At 37.4% G+C, this 26750-nt stretch overlaps 1 protein-coding gene across 6 annotated transcripts in view; it reads right to left on the reverse strand.

Moving 5' to 3' along the window:
• Window positions 1-26750, reverse strand: part of LRRC4C (leucine rich repeat containing 4C) — a 1603893-nt gene that overhangs the window by 1078787 nt on the left and 498356 nt on the right. For 5 of the 6 annotated variants that reach the window (XR_010135463.1, XM_055356587.2, XM_055356596.2 and 2 more), the window contains exon 2: window positions 24964-25164. The exons of the other annotated variant lie outside the window; for it this stretch is intronic. The gene's annotated coding sequence lies outside the window, so the exon portion shown is untranslated. The remainder of the gene's footprint in view (window positions 1-24963; window positions 25165-26750) is intronic. 6 annotated transcript variants of the gene reach the window in all.

The raw sequence follows: 26750 nt of genomic DNA on the forward strand, positions 1-26750 counted from the left end.
AAAATAAGGAAATAACATTGTCATTTTGGGTCTTAGTTTGCATGGTAAGATAGGAAAAACAATGCCTACAATCATGGAAAGGTGGTAATAGATTGCAAGCAAATGGCTCATCACAATGCCTGACATCTGGAAAATGCTCAGTAAATGAAAGCCGATATCAATAGCAATGAAATTCACCACTACCTCCTCGTCACTGCCATCACCTCTGTTGTTATCACCATCACCATCATTGTAAACTCTAGTTTATTCCATGATTTTTTCTAACTTAGAAACAGAAATATAAACCTTCTGTGAATTAAAAAAAAGCTAAGTGGGATTTAAAATATTATTTTGAAGTATATTATTTACTTAGGAGTATCTATGACAAAAAATAAAGAACAATTTTTACTATGGATAAATCTATAGATTTTTGAACCATTAAAACCATACTATTGTTCCATTGTATGCAATTCAGTGGCTGTCTGATCCCTAGCCATGAAATATATGCATTTCCTGTATATCACTCTAAGATTTTTTATGTTCCTATTTAAAAATATATTATGGTGGAAACCTATATTACTATGAATAATTATAGCAGTTACCCAGATTAAAAACATAATTCTAGGTATAAATAAAATTATCTCCTTTTTTCAGGAAGTGAAAGTAAGAAAGTATTTAAGTACCTTTTATCAATATCAATATTTTCAGGATTCAGAAAATGTCAATAAACACAACTTTGACTGTAAAATGCAGCTTTTGCTTTGAGGAGGGATGTAAGCATTTGAGAATGTAACGACAAGTTGGAATCCAAACAAAAAGAGAACATGCACCCAGGTCCTCTGTCCAAATGAGCCCTTCTGACAAGAACAAGAAACATGGAGGGGAGAGAAAAAAAAGTATGGAGGGAAATATAAAAACACACACTCAATTTTGGTCTATGGGAAAGACACTCCATTTTCACGGTGGCCCTCTTTAAGTTGCACTAGTTTCTGATATATTGGTAAGAAGTGTGATTTCTTTACAGCAGTGGAAGTCCCAGCGAAATAACCAGAAGACAAACATGTATTTCAATCTCACATAAGTATAAGGAGGAGAAACAGGTCTCCTGGGAATGCTATATTTACTGAACAGTTAGTGAACTATGTATTGAGCAAAATTTAGAACTCAGCAGTCTCAACAGGTGTTTTATTTATTTTATCCACATAAGAAAATCTGTTCTAAAAGTGAAAGGTACTAGTTGCCTTCGTTTATTGAAGCATTAAGCCTTGATAAGTTCACTCAACGAGTCAGTGTTTAATAACTGTGGATTTTATGCCCTTGCATGGCATTGATTTTATAGCAATGTAAAAGACAACTGTATCAGCTATCACATATACACTCTGTGAAAGTGTAATAAATTCTCAAGGAAACGGTTTATACAGTAAGGCACTTAGTAATTTCCAAAACAGTAGTTCAAGAGGTGAGTATTCCTGAGTTTGTTCAATTCTTAAATCCTGTCTCCAAAGATCTAAGGCATTTTAATATTTTCAACATTCTCAGCTTTTGGTGATTTATTTTTAATAATCAGAAAATGTATAGCTCCAAGCATCCCATCCTCACACTACAATATTCAAAAACGGGGAGTGTCAGCCTTCCTGTGGGTCTGTCAGGGAAGAAAGAAAAAACTAACAGAGTTTTCTGTAATATGATTCCTCTTCCGGGCAGTCTTGCAAATTAATTGAATAGAGCATTTCTGAGCACTTCCATGTGCAATACTTTACCCAAGAATACAAAAATATATAGGATTTTGTAGGCTATGGTAAAGAGTTTTAATTTTATTCCATATAGAGTGTAGACTTCTTAGATAGGTGTGTCAAACACCCACTTAGGCTGCGATATCTGCTAGAAATTTTCACTTAGAGCATTTAATTTCTTACATCTCCCAGTGAATGCATCTCCTCCCACCTACCTCCACCATTGCTTATGAAACTCCAGCCATGCTGGCGTTTCTGTGATTGCTAGAAGACACCAAGGGAGTCCCAAATGTGGAAATTTTACACTAGCTGGATCTTCTTTCTGCAAAGTGTTTTCATAGGTATTGTGGCTGACTCCTCAGAATTCTGATCTCAGCCACAAAGTCACCCCCTAAGTGATGGAGACTTTTCAGAAAGCCCAGATAAAATATATACATTCCTTACATCTTAACATCTTAAGCATGAGTAAGCCAACCTCTGCGACCTGCTCAAGATCATACAGCTCGTGAGCCTAAATCTCCTTGCTCATTTCATTGTCCTATTTACTTTTATGAGAGATTACGTAAAAAACCATGTTGTTTCTTGTGTGTCTCTGTTCCTTATTCCTGCTTGAGTCTCTTTGTAGTAATGTCACTTCTGAAATGAGTTAACTTATTTGTTCAATTCTTTGATGTATGCTTCACCAGTTACAATGCAATCTTCATGGAGATTGGAATGATGTTGATCTGGGTCTTGCTTATTGTTGTATTTTTGTCCCCAAAACAATGGTGACAGCAGGTTCTAAATACTTTTTTGACAAAGGACTATATACATAAATTATTCTGAAATGGCTTTAAATCAGAAAATGCTGTGGAAGTAAAAAGGCATTATTTCTTTTAGTCTACCAAGGCTTTCTACAGGTGTTCAAATCCTAGCAACTTCTGTCTGCATTACTGCACCTGACTACAATTTTATCTGGTTCTGCATTTTTTTTCTTATTATTTTGCTTTTAGAGGTTCAGGCAGAGACTTGTTCTTCTCCAGAAAATAGGAAGTTGCTTTGGCATCTTTTTTTTTTTAATTTTAATTTTTTCAGGTAATGTTAACCTACCTACTTCTGCAAAAACAGAGATAAAACTTGCTTTACTGATGATGGAATAAGTAGCTATGTGAAAATATTTCTAGAATAGAGTACCCACCACACCCTGAGCTTAAAACCACTGTGTTTTCTCTACCGTCATTGAGTTTATCTGTGCTGAACTGTTATTCTCTGTGGCCAAAATATGGCCCCCCAAAAACTATTTTCTTTTAAAACAGTATTTTTGAAATTGGCAAATTGTGAAATGATTAACACTCAAATTTGAACCATTTTATTTGTCAATTTATTTGCTAAGTTATCTAAACAGATCCAGAGAGAAGAATATTGTAGAACTCAGCTGGGAAGTCAGTCCACTGAAGTGGGGGTGAATAGATGAGAAGATGTGATGAAGAAAACCTAGTGGGAAATCTGGAATTTTCACATATGAAACTTGTATGCATTTTATATAGCAGGCACCAAATTATTTCTCAATTTGCATGTTAATTTCCAGTGTTTTAAGATGGAGAAACTTAAATAGATTTTAAGAGATACAAGACTAAAAGAGACTTCTCCGTCCCTACAATGTGATCCTGTTGTCACACCTCCCCTATTTCAAAATCTACCTCCTGCTAGGCCTGCATGGTGGGTTGAAAAGTTTAAATGGTTGTAAATACCTGTAAAACAAAGGGAAAGACTCTGAAGATTTGACATGTGCAGTGTACGAGTCTCTATTTAAAGAAACTGAACAGTAGCTGAAATTAACCTAGAAGGTGCCTTTTCTTATTTGGAGACGTTTAGGCAGCTCATGTTCCCAAAACCAATCCCAACGTGACACCTAGTGGCGGCTCTAGGCTTAACCCTTCAGGTTCTGATAGAAATACCCATTCTACAAGGTTTTCAAAACCCTTGGTCCTGGTAGCTCTAATTTCACTTCTGTGGGAGCAAAGCTCATTTATTTTATAGGAAAAATAAACTACTAGAACAGAGTCTTTAAAGGAGAGTGTTAAACCGTAGTTTTGAAGATGTGGCCCAAGCTACCGTTTTTCCTGATGTGTGAATTGTCTCCTGAGAATCTGTGAGGAATCTTCCCCATCCCCACCAAATATTTGCCTGTTTACAAATTTAAAGATCTGAAGCCCTTTCTTTGGTATTCTAAATAATATTTTTGACACTTTAATAGGTGATAAACATCTCAGAAGATTTTACATAGATTTTCTTTTAAAGATTTTAGCATTAGCATTTTTTTGGAAAAACGTTATTCAAAAATATCTATACAAAAATGAGCCACATTGGTTATGTTTGCTTACATGCATTTTTTAGGGGAGTTCTAAACTGGATTTCTGCAAGCACCCAGGATGCTTTTGGCTGCTCTACACACACACACACACACACACACACACGCACGCACACACAAGTCCAGCAAATGCAGTGTAGTTTTTAGGGAAAAGTGGAAAGTAAAGTTTAGTTTTGACAATCAGTCCTCCTAGGAGCCTCCTTGCCTCACTCTTAATGCCTCATTATTTTACTCCCTGCCCCACCTCCAGAACTTATTGATGTCCTCTTTGGAACACCAGCTCTTCCTTGACTGGACAATGTTCAATTCTTTATTTTCTCTCTGATAAACTAGACAGCACTAGTAGGCTGATGGAAAGCCTCCAAATACTAAGTTTAGAGTAGAGATGGTCTTGTCCAAATGGGTTTCTGCTAACATTGACTCAACTTTTTCTGTTTGATGCACAGAGGAGGATTTCAGGAAATGATTTGGATTTCCCATCATCTCTGCATTATGTACCCACATAGAATCAGTAGCAGCTCATCAATTTAAAAAGGGAGTTAATTCAGCTGCTCCATCCAAAGTTTAACCCCAAACCTGAAGCTCTTTTTGTATTAACTACATAAATATTCTCTTTTATTATCTGTCATTTATTGAGTATTCTCTATATATCAGGCCTAGCACTAAATCACTTTACATACATTATCTTAGGAATCTTTACATGAGCCCTAAAATAAAGAAAACTCTTTTATTCTCATTTTAGTTAAAACGCAAGTGAGGTTCAGTGATTTGCTAAATATCCTTCTGCTTGTAAATAGCAGAGCCGACATTGCCGTGTTTTTTGGCTCTAATGCTTTTGGAATGAGCCTCTCTTTAAATATTAAGGAGTTTGAAGTGCCAAGTTCATGCTATAAAGACAAAATTTCCCCAAACAACTATTTAACAATAAACTAGGTCTCTCAGAGACTCCTTTGAAAACCAATTTTTTTTTTTTTTTGAGACACAGTCTCGCTCTTTCACCCAGGCTAGAGTGCAGTGGCATGATCTCAGCTCTCTGCAACCTCCGCCTCCCGGGTCCGAGCGATTCCCCTGCCTCAACCTCCTGAGTAGCTGGGATTACAGGCATGTGCCACCATATCCAGCTAATTTTTGTATTTTTAGTAGAGACGGGGTTTCACCATGTTGGTCAGGCTGGTCTTGAACTCCTGACCTCAGGTGATCCACCCGCCTCAGCCTCCCAAGGTGCTGGGATAAGAGGCGTGAGCCACTGTGCCCGGTCAAAAACTGATTTCTTTCTTCAGTTTCTTGGGCTGTGTTCATCACGGAAGGTCTTATTCCTTCAGTCCACATTTACTGTTTTATCTGTCATTCACCCTGTTTTCTTGAGGCTGGGAAATAGACACTTGGACAGACAAAATGGATGATTCAGTCTATTTAGATTTCATTGTAAGGTTCTGTTGAGGGCCCTATAACAGAAATCTAGACCATACTGAATATAAACCCTTTCATTTTCACAATCTCATCCAAGATGCTGAGGAGAAGGCAGTTGCTTTGGTAACAAGAATTCAAATACTGGACCATTTTAAATGTAGAATTATAATTATAAGCCTGAAATTTTTCTTGGAAGTTAAGAGGAAGCAATTTTTTTCTAAAGCTATTGGTTTTAGATGACTAACGTTTAAAATAAATTGCAAACTTTATTTTGATACATGCAAGAGTCCCTGCATCCCACATTCTAAGACCCAGAGTCTGTGGACTTAGCTACTGCCATTGAGAGAGATTATAGTGGTTAAATATAAAGGTTCTGAAGCCAGATTGTCTGATTACAATCTTAGCTCTACGACTTTGTGGGTTACCTTGAACACCACAACTGACCTCTCTGTGCCTCAGTTTTGTTTTGTTTTGTATCTGTGGAATGTGAGCATCTAATGACCTAATATATAGACAGTCTTTAGAATGGTTTGGAATAAAGTAAGGAATCAAAGTTTAATATCAGTGTTACTAGAGCAGAGAATATATCTGTATATAAAACATTCACAGCCCAAAATGTCTGCCCTTTAAGACAGCCTATGGGAGGCTGTCTTCTGGAAAAGTCACTGACAGGTGATGTTTATGAAAAGTAGAAGGTATTTCACCAGACACATCTTGTTTTTTCTTCTTTTTCTTTCTCTCTGTGAGACAGCCACATGCAATTGTTAGATCAGAATAAGACCTCATTTTTTTCTCCAGATTATAGATGGCAAAACTAAAATAGGTCCTCTTGAAATAATATTTTTGAGTGTCCAACTGGTGGAGACAGGAAAAGCAATTTCAGTAAGACAAGAGCCTTCAAGAACAGATTTGGAGACAGAGTATTATCCTGGCCTTCTAAAAATAGAAGAGCCATGATGTATACTGCAAGGAATTAAGATTATCCACACAAGCATTTTATTGTTCAGTGACAGAGGAAATAATGGAATATATAAGGCAGAGATGGCCCTGACAAATCTCAACTTGGCACTAGCCTACTGAAACCAGCATAATCTGGTTTGGGCACCATATCTTGCTTTGAACAGTTAACCTCTTGGGTGTGGTATGATTGTGGCAGAAGCAACTTGCTGCTAAAATCCTTACACAGTGAACAGTCACCAGCCAGCCCAGCACTTACCTAATGTACAAGCCCAGAGATTGTCAGTCAGGCAACATGACTTAGATAGAGACACTGCTTTTTTCCTATGGGAAAGAAACAGTTCTCAGGCTCATGGCTTTAAAAGACTAACTTTATATTTCTTCTGAAGAAGTCCACTCCTAGAGTCAGACTCTGGCTGTCAGTAGAACTTTTTCATTCTGTGCTTAATCTTTATTAATATTTCCTTTAATAATGCTAAGATATATTGAGCACCTTATATGTTATCATTTTTTTCTTTTTGGCCTTTCTTTCTTTCTTCCTTCCAGTGATATTCATTGAGTATTTACTATGTGCCAGGCACTATGGAATATAATGATGTAAAATTTGGACAATATTGTACCTTCAAAATGTCAGTGAAGAGAAGCAATACACAAGTAACCAGATACATAAACAAGATGATTGTAAGGTTTGACATGTATTAAAGGGGTGAGATATGAGGCAGATCATCCTGGAGTGTTGCCCACTTTAGATGAGATAGTAAGAAGTGGTCTTTTTGAGGAGATGATTTTGAATAAAGACTTACAGTCTAAAAAGGATCACCAACCCTTTGGAGATCCCAGGTAAAAATGTTTGGTAATTGTAAACGTATACAAAATCCCTGAATATATTCAAAGGTCCTAAGGTGGGAAAGGGCTTGGGATGATCCAGGAACATAAAAAAAGTAAGTGTGACTGGAACAGAATGAACAAAGGAGTAGGGATTAGAGATAAGCTGGAGATTTAAACATGGATAGATCATACAGAGCTATATAAACTATGATGATGAGATTGATACTTATTTCAAAAATGATAGAAAACCAATGAACATATTAAGCAAGGCAATAGCATGAGTCAATTTATATTTTTCTCTGATTATTGCATGGAGAATGTGCTGTTAAATAGGTAAGAATGGAAACCGTAACACCAACTTGGGGGCTACTGAAATCTTCAAGGCAGGAGACAGCAGTGGCTTGTAGAAGGTCATTGTACTGAACCATTATACCAGATAAACAAAGGAGATATCAGATTTTCCCCCTTTTAGAAATGAGTTAACAAAGGCTACCAGTGATTGTAGCTTCTAAATGACAGAGTCAATACCCTCAAACTTGGACAAACGTGGCTCAGAGATAAGTTTGTTTGTTTGTTTTTCCCAGTAGACTCTCAGACTACTGCCTCTTCAGTGGGTTGGGCAAAAAGAAAAACAAACAAACAAACAACAAACAAAAAAAACTTAGAATAACCTTCAGGAATTCGTAACACTTAGTGATGCTTGCTATGGACCCAGGAGTACTCCAAGAGTTTCCAGTACATTAGCAAACTTAACTTTCATAACAACTCTGTGAAGTAGATTCTATTATTATCCTCCTTTTACAGATGAGTAATCTGAATCTTAGAGAAATTAAACTATTTAATAGTAAATGTCAAAGGCAGAATTTAAACCAAGCAAGTTAGCACTGGAAACACTAAACCATGCATTTTACTACTAAGCTTTTCAAGAAAAAACCTCCTTAGCTGGCCAGTGTTTCTACACTGAAGTAGTATACTATAGATATGTCAAGGAAAACCATCACCATTAACCCCCTTCAACTTCCAATTGAGATAAGAATTTATATACAACATAGAAAAGCTTTTTATGACAATTTCATAAAAATGCTAAAGATTAGGTAGGGCTTCCCACACACTTCAGATGAGAACAAGGAAACATTTCTAAAAGAAAGTGAACAAAAGATTTATTTTTTTAACTACTCTCAAGTCTGAGAATCAACATTTCCACCAGGTTGGCTTTTTCTAATACAAATGTAAGAGGAGACAGATTGAAATGCCAAACTGAATTGCTCAGTGTTTTAGAGAAAGTTGTTTCTCACAGGCAGCCTCAACTAAAAACACATAGGATATCTTCTGAAAAATTTCAAAATGTTGGGTTGCGGAGTTCTAAGATTAATCAAAAAAGTCTAATATTCCAACACAAGAGTGACCTACAAAAGCCTCCTTCATTTTCTTTTAGGGCTCTTGCAGCATCCTCTGAAAGCTCAAAAAAATCACCTTGAAGAGCTGTAACTTTGCTCACAGCTTTCCTCCTGTATCTACTGTGACCTTAACCACTTGCTTTAGAATTATTCTGCTATTTTCAAATGCCCTTTGAGTGCTCCAGGCCCTACCACTTTGACATGCAAAATTTAGCTAATGTAGGCTTTGCAAGGACACAGTTTTGAATCCCTTGCTCCAAAGCCTGAGGATCTTAGTGTATCAGAGAGAAGACAAACAGACATAGACCTCAGGTTTTTCCATCTTCTTTAACTGTTACTGCTAATAATACTTATGGACTATTTGGGGGTCTCCCTGTATAATCTCAATTCTCATAACCAAGGAGAATACTGTCATTGTCACCACCATTTATCCTAAGAATGTTAATGTAATGTAATAAGATGAGAACAGAATTAGAACCCTAGCTGTCTGACTCTAGAGCTTTTCCTATTATCTTATACCTACATTATAAGTACATATGATGCTATACACTATATATATATTTCTTCTGATATAGTATATAGTATAATGTATAGATTAGCATAAAGTATAATGTATAGCATGTATTCCTTATAAGCATATTTAATATGCTTAAAATGCCAGTACCAAGTCCTCCTTTCTTCTTCCCAAAAGGATCCACAACATGCTATGCATTATTGTTTCAGTCAAAGGAGCCTAAAGGACTTAAGACTGTGGTTTTCAATTCTGGATGCCAACTTACAATCACATGGGGAGATTTTAAAAAGTTGTTATGCCCTGTCCTAGCCTGGAAGACTCTGATTTCCATGTTCTGGGGTAATGCCTGGACATCAGTCTTTTTTTAAAAGTTCCTCTCTCCCTCTCCCCTTAGTGATTATAAAGATCTAGGGGGCTGAAAAACAGTTGCTCTGAGCCAATTAGTGTAATCTCATCTATTATAAACTGAATGTCTTCCCCACCCAGAAATTCATTTATTGAAACTCTAACCCCTGAAGTGTTTATGGAGATAATGGCTTTAAGGAGGCAATTAAGGCTAAATGAAGTCAAAAGAGTAGGGCCTTAATTTCAAAGGACTAGTGTCTTTATAAGAAGAGGAATAGACACAAAAGATCTCTCCCTCCCACCCATCTCCTCCACTGCCACTTTCCCTCTCCCTCTCTTTTTCCCTCTCCCTCTTGATTTTTCTCTGTGCATGCACAAAGCAAAGGCCCTGTGTGAAAACACCTGGAAGACAGCAAGCCAAGAAGTGAGGCTTCACCTGAAACTATTCCTGCTCCTACCGTGATCTTGGACTTCCAGCTTTGAGAGCTGTGAGAAAATACATTCCTGTTGTTTAAGCCACCCACTCTGTAGTATTTTGTTTTGGCAGCCTCAGCAGGCTAATATAGATTTTAGTACTGTGAAGTGGGGTGCTGATTTAACAAATACCCAAAAGTGTAAAAGTGGCTTTGACCCTGGGTGGCGGGTAAAAGCTGGGAGAAATTCGAAGTCCAGGCTAGTAAAAGCCTAGATTGTCTTAAGAGACCAGTAGCAGAAATATGTACATTAAGGCGATTTTGGTGAGTGCTCAGCATGAAAAGAGGAGAGCTGGAGAGAAAGTATCACCTTAGAGAAGACATGTATCACTAGGAACAGAATGTTGGCAGAAATATGAACATTAAAGGTGCTTCTGGGAGGTCTCAGACGCAAATCAGGAACATGCTGTTAGAAACTGGAAAGAAGGCAATCATGTGATAAAGTGGCAAAGAATTTGGCTAAATTGTGTTCTAGTGTTTTGTGGAAGGTGGGACTTGTGAGTGATAAAATTGGTTATTTAGTTGAGATTTCATAAAATTGTTGAAGTTACGGCTTAGTTTTCTTTTACTGCTTATAGTAAAATGAGAGCGGAAAGAGATAGATTGAAGAAGTTATTTAGCAAAAAGAAAACAGGACTTGAAGATTTGAATAATTCTCTGCCTATGCATGTTGCCAAAAAATGAGAAAGTGTGCTCTGGATGAAACACATAGGATGAGGCTGGACAATTCATAAATCACTCTCTAAAGGATTACCCACAGAATTTAATCAGCTGTCTTAACTGAAGCCAGAAATAGCAATGGGATTATACCAGCAGAAATACTTCCCACAGGGGCTATCAGGAGTAGAAACAATGCAACAGAATAAAAGAAAGCTGTCAGGCCTCAGAGATCCTACAGGATGGGACAACAGGGCTACTTGATTGGGAACATGTGCTTCTCTACAAGAAAACAGAAGAACGGTCCCAAAGACAATTCAGAGATCATCTGGGCTGCTATTCCTACCATAAACCAAGCAGACAAGTCTGTTTTCTCCTCAGCTTCAGAGGATGGAGCCATCTCCTTGGTTTTAGTGGGCCAGGATGACGCACTGGCCAGTGCCTCAAGGACAAGGCCACTGCTCAGGGTCCTGGGGGTAGGGCACCCCACAGAACTGAGGGTGCAGGGTCACCATGGAGAGCTGAGAAGGTGGGGCTGCTGCAACCCCCATGGGTTTGGAGTGCAGAGAGGCCAGCCAGAGAGGATTATTCTCAACCTTAAGAGCAAACGAACAGACATAGGGGCCTATTTGAAGGGGAAAGGTGGGAGGAGGAAGAGGTTCAGAAAGAAAAAAAAAAACCTGTTAGGTACTAAGCATAGTGTTTTGGTGATGATAATCTGTACACTAAACCCCTGAGTCACAAGTTTACCTATATAACCAACCTGCACATGTATCCCTGAACCTAAAATAAAAGTTAAAATATTAAATATATACTAATATTCAATATACATAAATATTAAATATATATTAATTATTTGTAAAGATCAAATGAAATTTGCCTTGCTAGATTTTTGACTTGTTTGGGACCTGCCACCCTTTCTTCTTTCTGATTTCTCCCTTTGGGAATGTGATTGTCTAAATTATTCCAGTCTCGCTGTTGTATTTTAGAGGCACAAAACCTGTAGTTTCACAGGTTCACAGCAGGAGAGGATTATTAGTATGAATCATACCTCAGGTCTAATATATATTTGATTTAGATAAGATTTTGGATTTAGAATTAGCCGGGCACCTGTAATCCCAGCTACTCAGGAGGCTGAGGCAGGGGAATCCCTTGAACCTGGGAGGCCGAGGTTGCAGTGAGCTGAGATTGCACCACTGCACTCCAGCCTGGGCAACAGAGTGAGACTCTGTCTCAAAAAAAAATAATAATTAAAGAGAAAAAAAAGACTTTGGATTTGGAATTGATGCTAGAATGGAACAAGACTTTTTGGACTGTTGGGAGGGGGTGAATGTATTTTGCATGCAAGAGGAGCATAAATTCTGGGACGACAGAAGGTAAAATGTTTTGGACTGAATTGCGTCCTCCCAGAATTCATGTATTGAAGCCTTAACCCACAATATGACTATATCTAGTAATAGGGTTTAAAAGGGGGTAATTAAGGTTAAAAGATGTCTTAAGAGTGGGGCTTCAATCAGATAGGACTCGTGTCACTGTAAGAAGACTAAGAGACACCAGATATTCTTTCTCTCTCTGCATGCACACAGAGGAAAGGCCATGTGAGGATTCAGTGAGGAAGCAGGTGTCTGCAAGCCAGAAAGAGAGGCCTCACTTGAAGCCAACCCTGTTGGCACCTTGGTTTTGGATTTCCAGCCTCCAGAACTGTGAGAATATAAATAAATTTCTGTTAAGCCTCCCAGTCTGTGGTATTTTGTTACAGTAGCCCAAGCAGACAAACACCAACCCATAGTACTGTTATAACTGATATGGTTGGAGTGTGTCTTCACCCAAATCTCATCTTGAATTATAGCTCTCATAATTCCCACATGTTGTGGGAGGGACCTGTGGGAGATAACTGAATCATGGGGGCGGTTTTCCTCATACTGTTCTCCTGGTATTGAATAAGTCTCGCGAGATCTGATGGTTTTACAAGGGTTTTCTCCTTTCGTTTGCCTCTCATCCTCTCTTGCCTGCCACCATGTAAGACATGCCTTTCTCTTTCTGCCATGATTGTGAGCCCTCCCCAGCCACACTGAACTGTGAGTCCATTAAACCTCTTTTTCTTTATAAATTACCCAGTCTTGGGTATGTCTTTATCGACAGCATGAAAATGGACTAATACAATGATCTTTGGTCATAATGGTTATTGTGGGCCATGGCTTGGTAAAGATATCTAGTACCTGAATGTGAACATAAGGCTCTAAATCCAGATATTGTTGGCATCTATTTCTCTGCCCTTCAATAAACTAGCCTAAGAACAGAGCCAGAACAGAAGCCAAAGAGCTTCAAAGTCTGTGGAAAGAAACTGAACTTCACAGTTTATCATTCACATACATTTAAATCAGCAGTCCCCAATCTTTTTGGTACCAGGGACTGATTTCAGGGAAGGTAATTCTTCCACTGATGGTGGTTGGGAGTGGATGGTTTGGGGATAAAACTGCTTCACCTCAGATCATTGGGCATTAGTTAGAGTCTCATAAGCAGCATGCGACCTAGATCCCTCACATATGCAGTTCACAGTAGGGTTGGCCCTCCTATAAGAATCTAATGGCACAGCTGATCTGACAGGAGGCAGAGCTCTGGCAGTAATGATCACTTGCCTGTCACACACCTCCTGCTGTGCGGCCTAGTTCCTAACAGGCCACGAACCAGTACAAGTCTGTGGCCCCAGGAGTTGGGGCCCCCTGGTTTAAATGATAGAAAGAAGCTATATTTAGAAAAGACTGGAGATGGTATTCTAATAATAGGAGTTATAAAATTTTTATGAATTACTCCATGGCAGGGTGAAGAGCAGACTGCCATCATCCCCTAGTGAATGCTATGGAATCCATACAATCTCCCCAATTGCAAAGAGGCCAACTAATCTTTTTTTATTTATTTATTTTTATTTTTATATTATACTTTAAGTTCTAGGGTACATGTGCACAACTTGCAGGTTTGTTATATATGTATACACGTGCCATGTTGGTGTGCTGCACCCATTAACTCATCGTTTACATTAGGTATGTCTCCTAATGCTATCCCTCCCCCTGCCCCCCATCCCACAACAGGCCCCAGTGTGTGATGTTCCCCTTCCTGTATCCAAGTGTTCTCATTGTTCAATTCCCACCTATGTGTGAGAACATGTGGTGTTTGGTTTTTTGTCCTTGTAATAGTTGGCTGAGAATGATGGTTTCCAGCTTCACCCGTGTCCCTACAAAGGACATGAACTCATCATTTTTTATGGCTGCATGGTATTCCATGGTATATATGTGCCACATTTTCTTAATCCAGTCTATGATTGTTGGATATTTGGGTTGGTTCCAAGTCTTTGCTATTGTGAGTAGTGCCGCAATAAACATATGTGCGCATGTGTCTTTATAGCAGCATGATTTATATTCCTTTGGGTATATACCCAGTAATGGGATGGCTGGGTCAAATGGTATTTCTAGTTCTAGATCCCTGAGGAACCGCCACACTGTCTTCCACAATGGTTGAGCTAGTTTACAGTCCCACCAACAGTGTAAAAGTGTTCCTATTTCTCCACATCCTCTCCAGCACCTGTTATTTCCTGACTTTTTAATGATTGAGGCCAACTAATCTTTATACTTTTGTTTGTTTAGTTTATTTAAGATGTGTACAAAGTGTGTGACTGTGAGGAGTGGAGGGGAATGGGGAAGAAGTTATAAGGTCCTGGCATCAGAGACAATACTGAAAGTTTGAAGAAGGCATAGTCTTCCTTTCACAACTTTTTTTCCTAATCAATATTATTTTTATCTTGGGCTTTCCCAGTGAGCTATATAATGTTTTGAAAATACGTGTAAAGAAAATAAAATGTAAAGATAGCTACTGTGTTAAGAAATTAATCAAGGCTGCAAGACAGTGATGATTCAACTTTCATAACAAAAGGTAAAGCTGAATATCTTTCCAATAATCTGATTATGCTTAAACACAACACCTTTTAAAATTGCTTTTTGCTTCAACTTCTGTTTTTAAGTTCAGGGGTACATGTGCAGGATGTGCAGGTTTGTTACATAGGTAAACATGTGCCATGGCATGTGCCATGGTGGTTTGCTGCACAGATCAATCCATCGCTTAGGTATTAAGCTCAGCATACATTAGCTAGTCTTTCTGATGTTCTTCTTCCCACCCCTCCCCTCGACAGGCCCCAGTGTGTCCATGTGTTCTCACAATTCAGCTCCCACTTATAAGTGAGAACATCCAGTGTTTGGTTTCCTGTCCCTGCAGTACTTTGCTGAGAATAATAGCTTCCATTTATCAAAGCTCCACTTATGTCCCTGCAAAGGATATGATATTGAGCTCCATTTATGTCCCTGCAAAGGACATGATCTCATTCCTTTTCATGGCTGCATAGTATTCCATGGTGTATATATGTGCCACATTTTCTTCATCTAGTCTATTACTGATGGGCATTTAGGTTGATTCCATGTACATAACACATTGAAACACATGGCTAAGTTAAATCGTAAAGGCTTTAAAAAGTTGTTACACTGAATTCAATCTTTGTTCTGCTAAGAAGTAGGTTTATGACCTGGGACCTTTTGTTTACTTCTCTGTGTAATAAAGGTAATAAAGTTTGCCTCCTATGATTTTTGGAGGATTAAATATGCTAACATATTAGAAGTTTCTACAATAGTGCTAGAATAGGGGCATCATGAAAGTTATTTGATTTTCTTACTTCCTTTCTCAATTCTTGTGTTTATACTTTGGTTACTAAAAAGTTAAAATCACTCTGAATGTCAATTTCCACATGTTATAAACTAAAGAGTATAAACATTTCTAATAGGTTTATTATGGGGTATATGTTAATTACTCCATGAAATGATGTGATAATATATCAAGTCCTATGATAATATTTATTTTGTGTAAAATTATGCAGAGAATTGGACATTAATGCCCACCTGGGGACCTTTTCTCAGACAAACATCTTCCTTTTATAAGTAGCTGTGGGGCTTAAGAGATGAAAAGTGACAGAAAAAGTGTTAGCAAACTCGTTTTAATGTACTTTAAGCATCCATCACTAACCAACAGGTAACATAACTGTATGTCTAGGTTTACTCCTTGAATCTTCTCTACCACATAGTGAATGGGTCACAGCAAAAGATTTAGTGCTACAAATTTAGAGTGATCACATTACATTTTTTGAGCAGGAAAGTTTCTAGCTCTCAAACTTATACAAGATTAAATCATAACAGACATCACATGTTAGAGAGTTGATAGATCCATGCATGTTATAACAGATAAAGCGCAGGGTAAATATGCACTTCCATACACACACTCAGCACCCTTTACATTTATCTTCTCTTTGAATTACTCCAGGGCTATCCCAACATCCTTAATGAAATCAGACATAGACTGAATTACATTCTTTTAAAACTGGAACAATCACACATCAACTTACATTAAGTTCCATCCTTGCAGATCCAACTGGTGCAATATAGAACTCACATTTTGACCTCCATTTGTTATTCTCATTTGTTCATTCTGCTATAAATTTGATTTGATCTCATTATAATATCCTTTAAAGTACTAAATCTTTCATTAGTAAAAAGACACATGAAGCTTTTGGACTAAGCTGTTTTCCCATTTTCCTATTCTGGTCTGTCAGAATTTGTCATCTGCAAGTCTGTGAAATACTTGCCTGCCATATTTAGCTAGGAGAAGCCTTGAAATCTGTTTTCAATCAGAAAAATATGGACAGCCACACTTCCCTCCAAATAAGAAGAATATGAAGGACATCTTCAATCACCATTGGCAGTCTACTCAGAATGAGTTATGACAACAGCAGTGACCCAAGTGAGAAAATAACCTCTACTGTTGCCAGGCTGCCAGGTGCTAGTGACTCCCTGAAGTACACTTCCAGGTCCTAGAAAACTGATCAGATGTGTGTCAATGACCACAAATTCCTTGCCTGGTTCTTAAACAATAAAAATGAAAAAGAGAAAAAACGTATAATAATGGCTGGCAACTACCTACACTTAAAAATATAAATGCAGGCGCGATGGCTCACACCTGTAATCCTAGCACTTTGGGAGGCCAAGGCGGGTGGATCACAAGGTCAGGAGATCGAGACTAACCTGGCTAACATGGTGAAACCCCGTCTCTACTAAAAATACAAAAAAAAAAAAAATTAGCCGGACGTGGTGGCGGGTGCCTGTAGTCCCAGCTACTCGGCAGGCTGAGGCAGGAGAATGGCTTAAACCCAGGAGGAGGAGCTTGCAGTGAGCCGAGATCGCGCCACTGCACTCCAGCTTGGGCGACAGAGCCAGACTCCATCTCAAAAAAAATATATATATATATATGTATATATAAATACATATATATATGTATATATAAATAAATGCTTAAGTAAATTGTGGTTCACTTAGCTAAAATATACTCTGAAGTCATTAAAAATAGAAATGTTTATAAAGAATGTTTAACATGAAGAGCTTATGATGAATTGTTTAGTCATAATTTTCCCCTTCATTTCCTATGTTCATTCTCAATTTCTATTTTTTATTCATGTATATATATATATATATCACATTTTGTATAACAGGTTTACTGAGATATAATTTATATGCAAAAAAATCACACTTTCTAAGTGTAAAGTTCAGTGGTTTTTAGTAACTTTACAGAATTGTGCAATAATCACCCATATCTAATTTTAGAACATACTATCAATTGAAAAAAATTTTTTAAAAAACTGGCCAGGAATAGTGGCTCACGTCTGTAACCCCAGCACGTTGGGAGGCCAAGGTGGGTGGATCACCTGAGGTCATAAGTTCAAGACCAGCCTGGCCAACATGGTGAAACCCTGCCTCTACTAAAAATACAAAACGTAGCTGGACGTGGTGGTGCATGCCTGTAATCCCAGCTACTCGGGAGGCTGAGGCACAAGAATTGCTTGAACCCATGAGGGGGAGGTTGCAGTGAGCTGAGATCGTACCACTGCACTCCAGCCTGGGTGACAGAGTGCAACTCCATCTCAAAAAAAAAAAAAAAAAAAAAAAATTCCATCCGCATTGACGATGTTTCCACAATCTCCTTGGCTCCTAACCCTGAAAACCACTAATCTACTTTTTTATTTCTGTGAATTTACCTATGTTTGGCATTTCTAACAAATGGAATAATAATATGCAGCCTTTTGTCTCTGGCTTCTTTCACTGAGTATGTTTTTACATTTGATCCATGCTATAGTCTGTATCAGTACTTTCTATTGTATAGATGTATCATATTTTGTATATCCATTCATCTCTCGATAGAAATTTGAGTTATTTCCACTTTGGGGCTATTATAAATGATGCTGCCATAAACATTTATGTATAAGTTTTTGTGTGGACCTATGTTTTCATTTTGGGAGACATATGCTTAGGAGTAGAATGCCTGGCCTATGCTAACTCTACATTTAACATTTTGAGGAACTGCTGAACTGCTTTCCAAGTGGCTGCTTCGTTCTCAAGCCTACCTTGTATGCAGTTGAAACAAAGCACACACACACCAACACAAAACCTTATTTAATAAAGGTTTCTTACATTACCTAATTTTGGCACACTGTAACTGTGAAGGCTACAGATATTTTACCTTCTTAAAGAAGCAAATGTCTGAGCTATGACATTGCCCTTTTATTGCAGCAAGACTTAGTCCTTGCAACTGTTGCAACTGTTCATTTTAAAACAGGCTCATTTACCCATCACCATTGTCAATTTAAACAAAATTGAAGAACAGAGAAAGATCTGAAACATTACAGGGAATTTAGGACACAGACACAATAGAGCAGTGAGTGGATAAGTGAAATGACCACTATGCAATCAACATTAACTTTGCATTTTAATGTCAAGAAAGAAAAACGACATTGAGATAAACAACTTTGAGAACAGTAAATGTCCCAAATTAAGAGTTTAAAAATAGACTTCAGGATAGAAATGACATTTTTCTCTTTAATTACATTCTTAAGTAAAAAAAAAAAAAAAAAAAAAAAGGTAGGTAGAAACTGAAAACAGATTTCACTAACTGCTAGCTTTTCTAACAGCCCAGTGTGTGAAAATCCAGCTGTTCTTTTCTGCTTCATACATAGCAGCAATAATGGTAAAGACGATGCCTTCCTTATTTGCTGACAGTTGTGTTGATGATGCAGGAGGCAAAATAGCATTTCTCTTCTGGGCAATGTTAATTATGGAGTGCTGACAGGAATTCAAAAATAAATCCAGATTCTTCAAGTTAATGCCCCACATCAATATAGTGTGAAAAATATAATACACTGACAAGTATAAGAAAAGTGTAGATTTTGCATGATCTCCTCTTTCTCAATAAGTAAAAAGATTCAGAGTGAATTCAAAAACTAAAAATAATAAACTATAAAAGAAAAACAATTTAGATACCTATCTATGTTTTTAATTTATATTGCTCACTTGATTCTTTAAAGCTGAAAGAATATTCAAACTTATGCTCTTTTTTTTTAGATGATATGACCATAGCTCTGAGAGATTAAAAGAAACAGGTCATGAGTGGAAGAATACAAATTTTATTCCAGATTTTTATCTCTTCATCTGATACTACAACATCCCTATTTTTCAGGGCAAATTTCTGAACACAGCCCATCAATTTTAAAATGATTTATATGGACAGTGAGTTTGGATTTCCAAAATTTTGGCCATATAACGAATGGACTATAACAACACCATGTAGTTCTTCAGACAGTGCCCATGTTCTGTTAGAAATTAATTAATGACACTAACTTAAAATGGAACACTTGAATTTTCTTTCTAGTATTTAGCAACTATCTGGTAACTATTGTCAAATCAAAATACATAAAAGCTTCAATAAATATTAATCTCCACTATAATTTTTAAAGCAGGACTTCAATATACATATTATCTGAATACTTTAAAAATAAAGAAACCAAGAGGAATACCCCTTAAGCAACTTGCCCAAGGTCAAACAAGAAAATAAATGTTTATATTTTATACTCAAGTCTATCTGAACACAAATCCCTGCTTTTCAATAATGCTAACTTGAGAAAAAGTATTTAGGCTTTAAAAATGGTGTGGTCCTTTGAACCAGTAATTTTGTTTAGAACTGTATTCTAAAAATAGAATAAAGAACATGTACTATGACTTAGCTATAAGAATCTTAATATTGGCTATAGTGCCAAAAATTGGAATGAACTAGTGATGAAAAGGACTTGATTAAATTAATTGTGTTGGGAGATGGTGGGGGTGGATGATGGGAGGTTGCTTGTTGGCTGCAATGTGCGTTGCTTCTGTGATGAATATGTTAAAGACCCTGACTTCATTACAATGCAATAAATTGATGTAGCAATACTGCACTTCTACCCTGCATAAAAAAAATTTAAAAACTAAATTGCATTATGTTCACACAATAGAATAGTATGCAACCATTAAAAATGTTGTGGAAAAATATCTATAGGAAAAATAATCCTAGCACACATAATCTTCTTAGTGAATTCCACTTAGCCTGCAAAGTTTAATTAAATGTTATTTTGGTGACATGTGTTCTCATCCAAATAAAATGAGGCCTACTCTCCTCTTTGCTTCCATAGGTCTACACATACGGCATGTTGTATTATACTTAATTATTTGGGTATGTGTTTTCCCTTACAGACTATGACTTCCTCAAGGTCACCAAAAAAAAAAAAAACTTTAGTCACCTTTGTTACTTCACCCATATCTAACACAGTGTATAGTGCATAGTTAAGAGGAGACAGTCAATAAATATCCACTGCAAAAGTAAGTGAACAATCCTTGTCAGTATGTTCAACTTATTTTACTTAAGAATCATATAGAAAGTGATCACATATCTATGGTTTACTGGGGAAAACTTTCCTGCTTTTTTACAATGAGAAGAAACAAACCCCTTCATTCTAGTTACCTTTGATTCTGCCTTGCTGCCTTAAAGACAGAAATAGGTAATAATCTCAGCACACCTGTGATGCACTCACTGCACCTGACCCTGTGATGCAACAGTCTGGCAACCGCCTGAGCTAAGGCAGGGCTTTTAATGTGAATTTTATATATTTATGTAGAATATAGCAATAGGCTTCATACAATATATCTGTGAAAATTATCTTCAAAAAATTTTGTAGATGTCTACTTTATGTGTATTTTCTAAGGATAGAGTTCTTTAGCTATATGCTCAGAAAGCCATTGGTCAAAAAAGTTTAAAGAATAATAATAGATTCTATGTTGTTTTCAACACATTACTATGACCCCAAATCATCTTAACTTTCATATGAATATGCATATGTCACTTTTTTTTTTTTTTTTTTTTTTTTGAGACGGAGTCTTGCTGTGTCGCCCAGACTGGAGTGCAATGTTGCGATCTTGGCTCACAGCAAGCTCCGCCTCCTGGATTCACGCCATTCTCCCGCCTCAGCCTCCCGAGTAGCTGGGACTACAGGCGCCTGCCACCACGCCCGGCTAAATTTTTGTGTGTGTTTTTAGTAGAGACGGGTTTTCACTGTATTAGCCAGGATGGTCTCAATCTCCTGACCTCATGATCCGCCCACCTCGGCCTCCCAAAGTGCTGGGATTACAGGCTTGAGCCACCGCGCCCAGCCGCATATGTCACTTATTAAGTCAAATTTTCTTTGTTTTGTTTTCAATTTTGAGACTGGGTTGAGCTGACTTCTTATCAAAGCCCATTAAAATGTAGTTAATTATGGGTAGATTCGTTCATTATTCTTTTCTGTAGACATTATAGTACAGACACAAGTACTCCCAACAAAATTACAAAAATTCCTCTGGGGATGAGAAAAGAGAGTTGCTATGTGCAGTTCAGTGAGGATGAAGATACTTTTCACCCTTGGCATCTGCACAGTCAGTATTTTCAAATTATCTAAAGAAAGTCAGAGAGCGGATCATTGGGAAGAAAGTCAAATGCATAAGGGCCAGGAAAACAAAAAGAGTAAGAGAGGAAGTTTACAGAAGCCCATATCGGAAGACTGCCTTCAACTAATACTGAAGAAATCTTCACACGTTCCTGAAGTCCAGTCAAGTGTTTCTATGTGTTTCTACATAAAGGTGTAGCTGTATTTAGAGCTGCCACATTTTCCATCGCCTGAAGGAATTTCCATTTATTTGCTATGGCACTTTTTCTTTTTTCTCTAGCAAGACCATCACACGCTGTGGTTTAGCCCTGTGCCTACAACAATAGATTAGAAATTTTAGTTGGGAAAATCACCCGGTGTTGACCTTATTCAGCTCCCTCTGCTCAGTCACGTTTGTGTGCAGGGGATGAACCCGATGAAGTTTCAGAGATGCAATTCTGAATAAATAATTTTATTCAGAAAAAGTAGAATGTTCCCTCATCTACTGCACATGCCAGACAGAGGCTAGTACCAGTTTTAAAAATACTACAAAGGAAGCCTGAGCATTCTCAGAATCTGAAGACACATGAAGGATAATTGAAGGGATTCCAGAAAGCCCAGTTTCAGTAAGACAGAACAGGCATCATAGGGACCTATATGTGTTTTTGTATTATTTGACCTGGAATTTTTTTAAATTAAAAGGCTAGTAGGGAGCCCCTTGAAGACTCTCCCTAAGATCACTAAATATGAAAGTTAAAATCAGAGTTTATACTATTCCTGACTTGTATAAATTGCCTGAGGAAGGTGAGGTTTTTTATGCATTAGGAGACAGGAATAATAGTAATAATAATGTTTCTTGAGAGCTTACTTTTTACCAGGCATGCTCTACATGCTTTACATGTACTAACTCACTGATTATTATACCAAAGTGAAAACTATTATTATTTTCTTTCTGTCTATGAGGAAACAGGACATAAGAATAAGAAGGAAGTTTTTCAAGGACATACAACTAGTAAGGAAGGGCTCATGCTCTTAAACAATATGAAATACCCCTCTCCAAGGGAGAGTTATGAAAATAGGAATCTCTCTGGTTATCTGCTGTGCAACATTCAACTTTTTTTTGGGGGGGGGATGTTATCCAAAATAGTGGATAATCTCTAGAAAACAGCTTTTTTTTTCAAATAATTATCCTCCAATATTAAACACACATACACACACACACACACACACACACACAATTCTACACATCTGAAAGTACTTCCAATCACAAGATTTTAAAGAATTTTACTTAGAATATATTGTCTATTTCACTGAGAAAAAAATGATTTGTGTGGAAACACAAGAAAAGATGATCACTTTTCCCATCTCATATTTATCTAATTTAATAAACATAACTAAAAGCAGATATGTTGATATCCCAAGAAAATTGAGATGATTTAATGGGTAATTTTTCATCAGAAGTCATATATTGGTTTATTTATTCAAATAACAAGAATTCATTTAACAAGTACTTTGTTCTAGGCCAGTGTCTATGCACTGGGAATATATAGAAATGAATAAAACAGATTACGTCTCTGACTTTGTGAACTTGAGTTAAAGATGTTACTACTATTAAATTACTGATGATTTCTCCTGGTTCAAGATATTCTGTATTTATTTATTTACTTAACTTTTATTTTAAGTTCAGGGGTACAAATGTAAGTTTGTTACATAGGTAAACTTGTGTAATGGAGGTTTGTGGTACAAATTATTTTGTCACCCAGGTATTAAGCCTAGTACCCATTAGTTATTTTTTCTGATCTGCTTCCTCTTCTGACCCTCCACCTTCCGAAAGGACCCAGTGTGTGTTGTTCCCCAATGTGCCCAAACAAATTTACAGAAAACAACCTCATAAAAAAGTGGGCAAAGGACATGAACAGACACTTTTCAAAAGAAGACATACGTGCGGCCAACCATCATATGAAAAAAAAACCTCAATATCACTGATTATTAGAGAAATGAAAATCAAAACACAATGAGATACCATTTAACACCAGTCAGAATGGCTATTATTACAAAGTCAAAAAATAGCAGATGCTGGCAAGGTTGTAGAGAAAAAGGAAATCTTATCACTGTTTATGGGAGTGTAAATTAGTTTAGCCATTGTGGAAGACAGTGTGGCGATTCCTCAAAGACATAAAGACAGAAATACCATTTGACCCAGCAATCCCATTACTAGATATATACCCAAAGGAGTATAAATCATTCTATTATAAAGACATATACAGGAATAAGTTCATTGTATCACTATTTACAATAGCAAAGATATGAAATCAACCTAAATGCCCATCAGTGATTGACTGGATAAAAACATTCTATATTGTTAAAGTTTATAAATCTATACATTTCAAATGGGAAGTATTGGAAAGAATAAATTTATACTGCAAGATATACAAATAGAATTCCACACAAGAAACCATAGAGCTCAACTGGCATAGAGACAAATTCCTAACATCATTAGTTCTAGTTTTAGAATCTCCTATAAATACCCACACAGAGGACAGAATGCAAAGCCTGAATTTGTACTTATTTCTTCTTCTAGGGCACGCTACATCTTAAGAACTGTCCACTCCAACACACATCCCAGTGAATAAGCATATCAATCTCATGGCTAACAACATATCTTTGGATGTTTCACAACCAAATTAAATCTCACCTTCTAAGGGAGCAGAGAGTAGAAGAATGGTGAATTACATGGGCTAGAAATAGGAGCTTGATACTTAAGACTTAAGTATTTCAAATGATCAACTAGCAACAAGAGACAAAAACACACAACAGCAAAAGTAGGTACTGTAGATTATGATTCTACTTGAAATGTACATATGGTTGGTTAAATCCTCTTCTTATGGAAAATCACTTAAGACTGGGCACTCTGGCATCATACAGTGGCACTTGAATAAAGGTTCTACCACTTAACAGCTGGTGATAGGCAAGGGTTACTCTGCCTGGGCTGGAGACCTAGCAGGCTGACTTTCCATACAGACAGCTGACACTTCCTCTCCCCCAAAGAGCAGGCTCATTTGAAAACTAAAATGCAGAAGATAGAAAAACTGGCAACAACTGAATACTCAAGTCAGACATCTGATAGGATGCCAAGGAAATGGACAGGGCTGAGGGCCAAGAATCCCCAACACCATATGACAACAAACATGAGACTTGGGCCCTGGACTCCGATCTCACCAAGGGATGGGTTACTGAGCTCTCTGTTATAAATGCTGCGGTGGAAGACCAGGGATAGAAGTCACAATTCTTGTACATCACAGAACTGTAACAACAAAGTTTTGACCTTGGCCCCAATCTATCCCAGGGGAAGGTCTCGTGCTTCTGTAACCAGGCAGCTTATAAGCCCCACATCTCAAGACTGGAGCCTCTCCCATGACAGACATTTGCCCACCAGATCCTTCTACAATTGGTATGGAGAAAGTGGCTCACCTGCTGCTACTCTGTCTCTGCAGTTTTTCCTCTCAAAAAAAACAAAACAGAATGCTGGTCCAGGCTGGTGTGTGTACTTTCAGGGCATTCACTCTTGATTACTCCACATTAGACGGTCTTGAACAAATTATTAATTCTCTTTGAGCCTCAGTATCCTCTTCATCAAATACGGATAATGACAGTAAACACTTCATTTGGTTTCTGTAAGGATTAAATGAGATAATCTATGTCAAGTATTTATCAGAGCACCGGCACAGAGTGAACATTAAAAAACGCTAGCTATGATTACAATTTATTATTTAATTCAAGGGGATTTTTCAATACATATAGGGGATTTTATCATATTTCAAAAAGAAATAAAAAATAAACCTGAGGTCTTTCATTAAGAGACATAGAGAGTCATTGTTCTATAGGCTATGACTCCATCGTTGATGTGAGGTTTATTTGATGGCTGAAAGATTCTGAGTTTCAAATCAGAGAAGAGAAATTTAGCACATAAAAGGAACTTAGACTTTTACTGAGAAGCAGACTTCTAATTGGTGCTGTTCGCACCTTCTTGAAAATAAGAACTCTGGAGGAGTGGCATGAAGAAAAGACAGCCTTAGTGGCTATACTTTTCTCTACAAAATTATTTACTCATTCATTCATCCATCAATACATTATCTCCTTTATTCAACAGTTACATATTGCAAGACACTGTGCTAAGTATGATGGTGAGATAAGATATAATCAGGTCAATATGGAGAAGTACAAATTGGCTTGTCCAAAACTTACTCCCTACATGCTCACATGCTAGTCTCCCAAAGAAGGAGCTTTCTGCCTGCAGACTGCCTGGAAAAATAGCTACCAAAAAAATGTCTTAAGGCAACCAATTCTAGTAAAGGCTGAGATGGCAGATTAAGCCATTTTCAAGCATGTTAAAGAGCTGGAACTCTGAGGCTTAGACATGAACCCACTGACGCTGCCAGAGAATGGGCTTGTGTTCCCCAAACTATTGGATGTCCAGTTGGCAGAACAGGACTTGGAGACAAAACTGTGCCATACACGTAGTTGATGGATCTCATCTCTTAATCATGCCAGGGGAAGAGCTGTTGCTTTCCCAATTAGTTTCTTAAAGCCTTCTGGAGGCCAGTGCTTGATTTATTCCATCTCTGTGTGCTGCCCCAAAGTACAATGGAAAATTATACTCTGTTTCCTATCACAGTGAAATCCACCAATATAATGCTTTTTCATCATTCCTAGTGTGTTAGCTGCCTGGTTTTTTGTCCTGGTTTAATCAATACTTTTGTGACTTAAGAAGCTCATAACGTAAAAGAGAAGATAAAACACTTAAGTGGATTAAATTAACAAGAGAGAATTACCTGCCATGGAAAAAGTATGTGCCACGTTTAGAGGGAATCATCTGTTCTTTTTACTGACCGACCTCTACCTCCCTTGAAGGTATTTGATAGAAACCAATCCCTGCACCTCTCACTCTTTCATTGCCAATAAGAGGACTGACTTATTTTACAGGACTAATGCATCTATACCATTCACTCATGAAAGGTGAGAGGTAGGCTTCACTTCTTGATGCAATTTATTAGCTCTGTAACTACGATTCTCATCCAAGGGGCCAGTTTTAGGGTGATAATATTGGCCTAATGTACAGTGTGTTTTGGCCTCATATAGAGAGTATATTTATCAATACAGTCTTACTGATAATAAAGGTGATATTTGAATGCCTAAGGAAGTCAAAACCTCCTTGTCCCCTTCTTAATAGGTTTAGAACTTAGAAAAGACATTTGATC

Source organism: Gorilla gorilla, chromosome 9 (assembly GCF_029281585.2).
Source record: "Gorilla gorilla gorilla isolate KB3781 chromosome 9, NHGRI_mGorGor1-v2.1_pri, whole genome shotgun sequence".
NCBI classification, from domain to species: domain Eukaryota; kingdom Metazoa; phylum Chordata; class Mammalia; order Primates; family Hominidae; genus Gorilla; species Gorilla gorilla.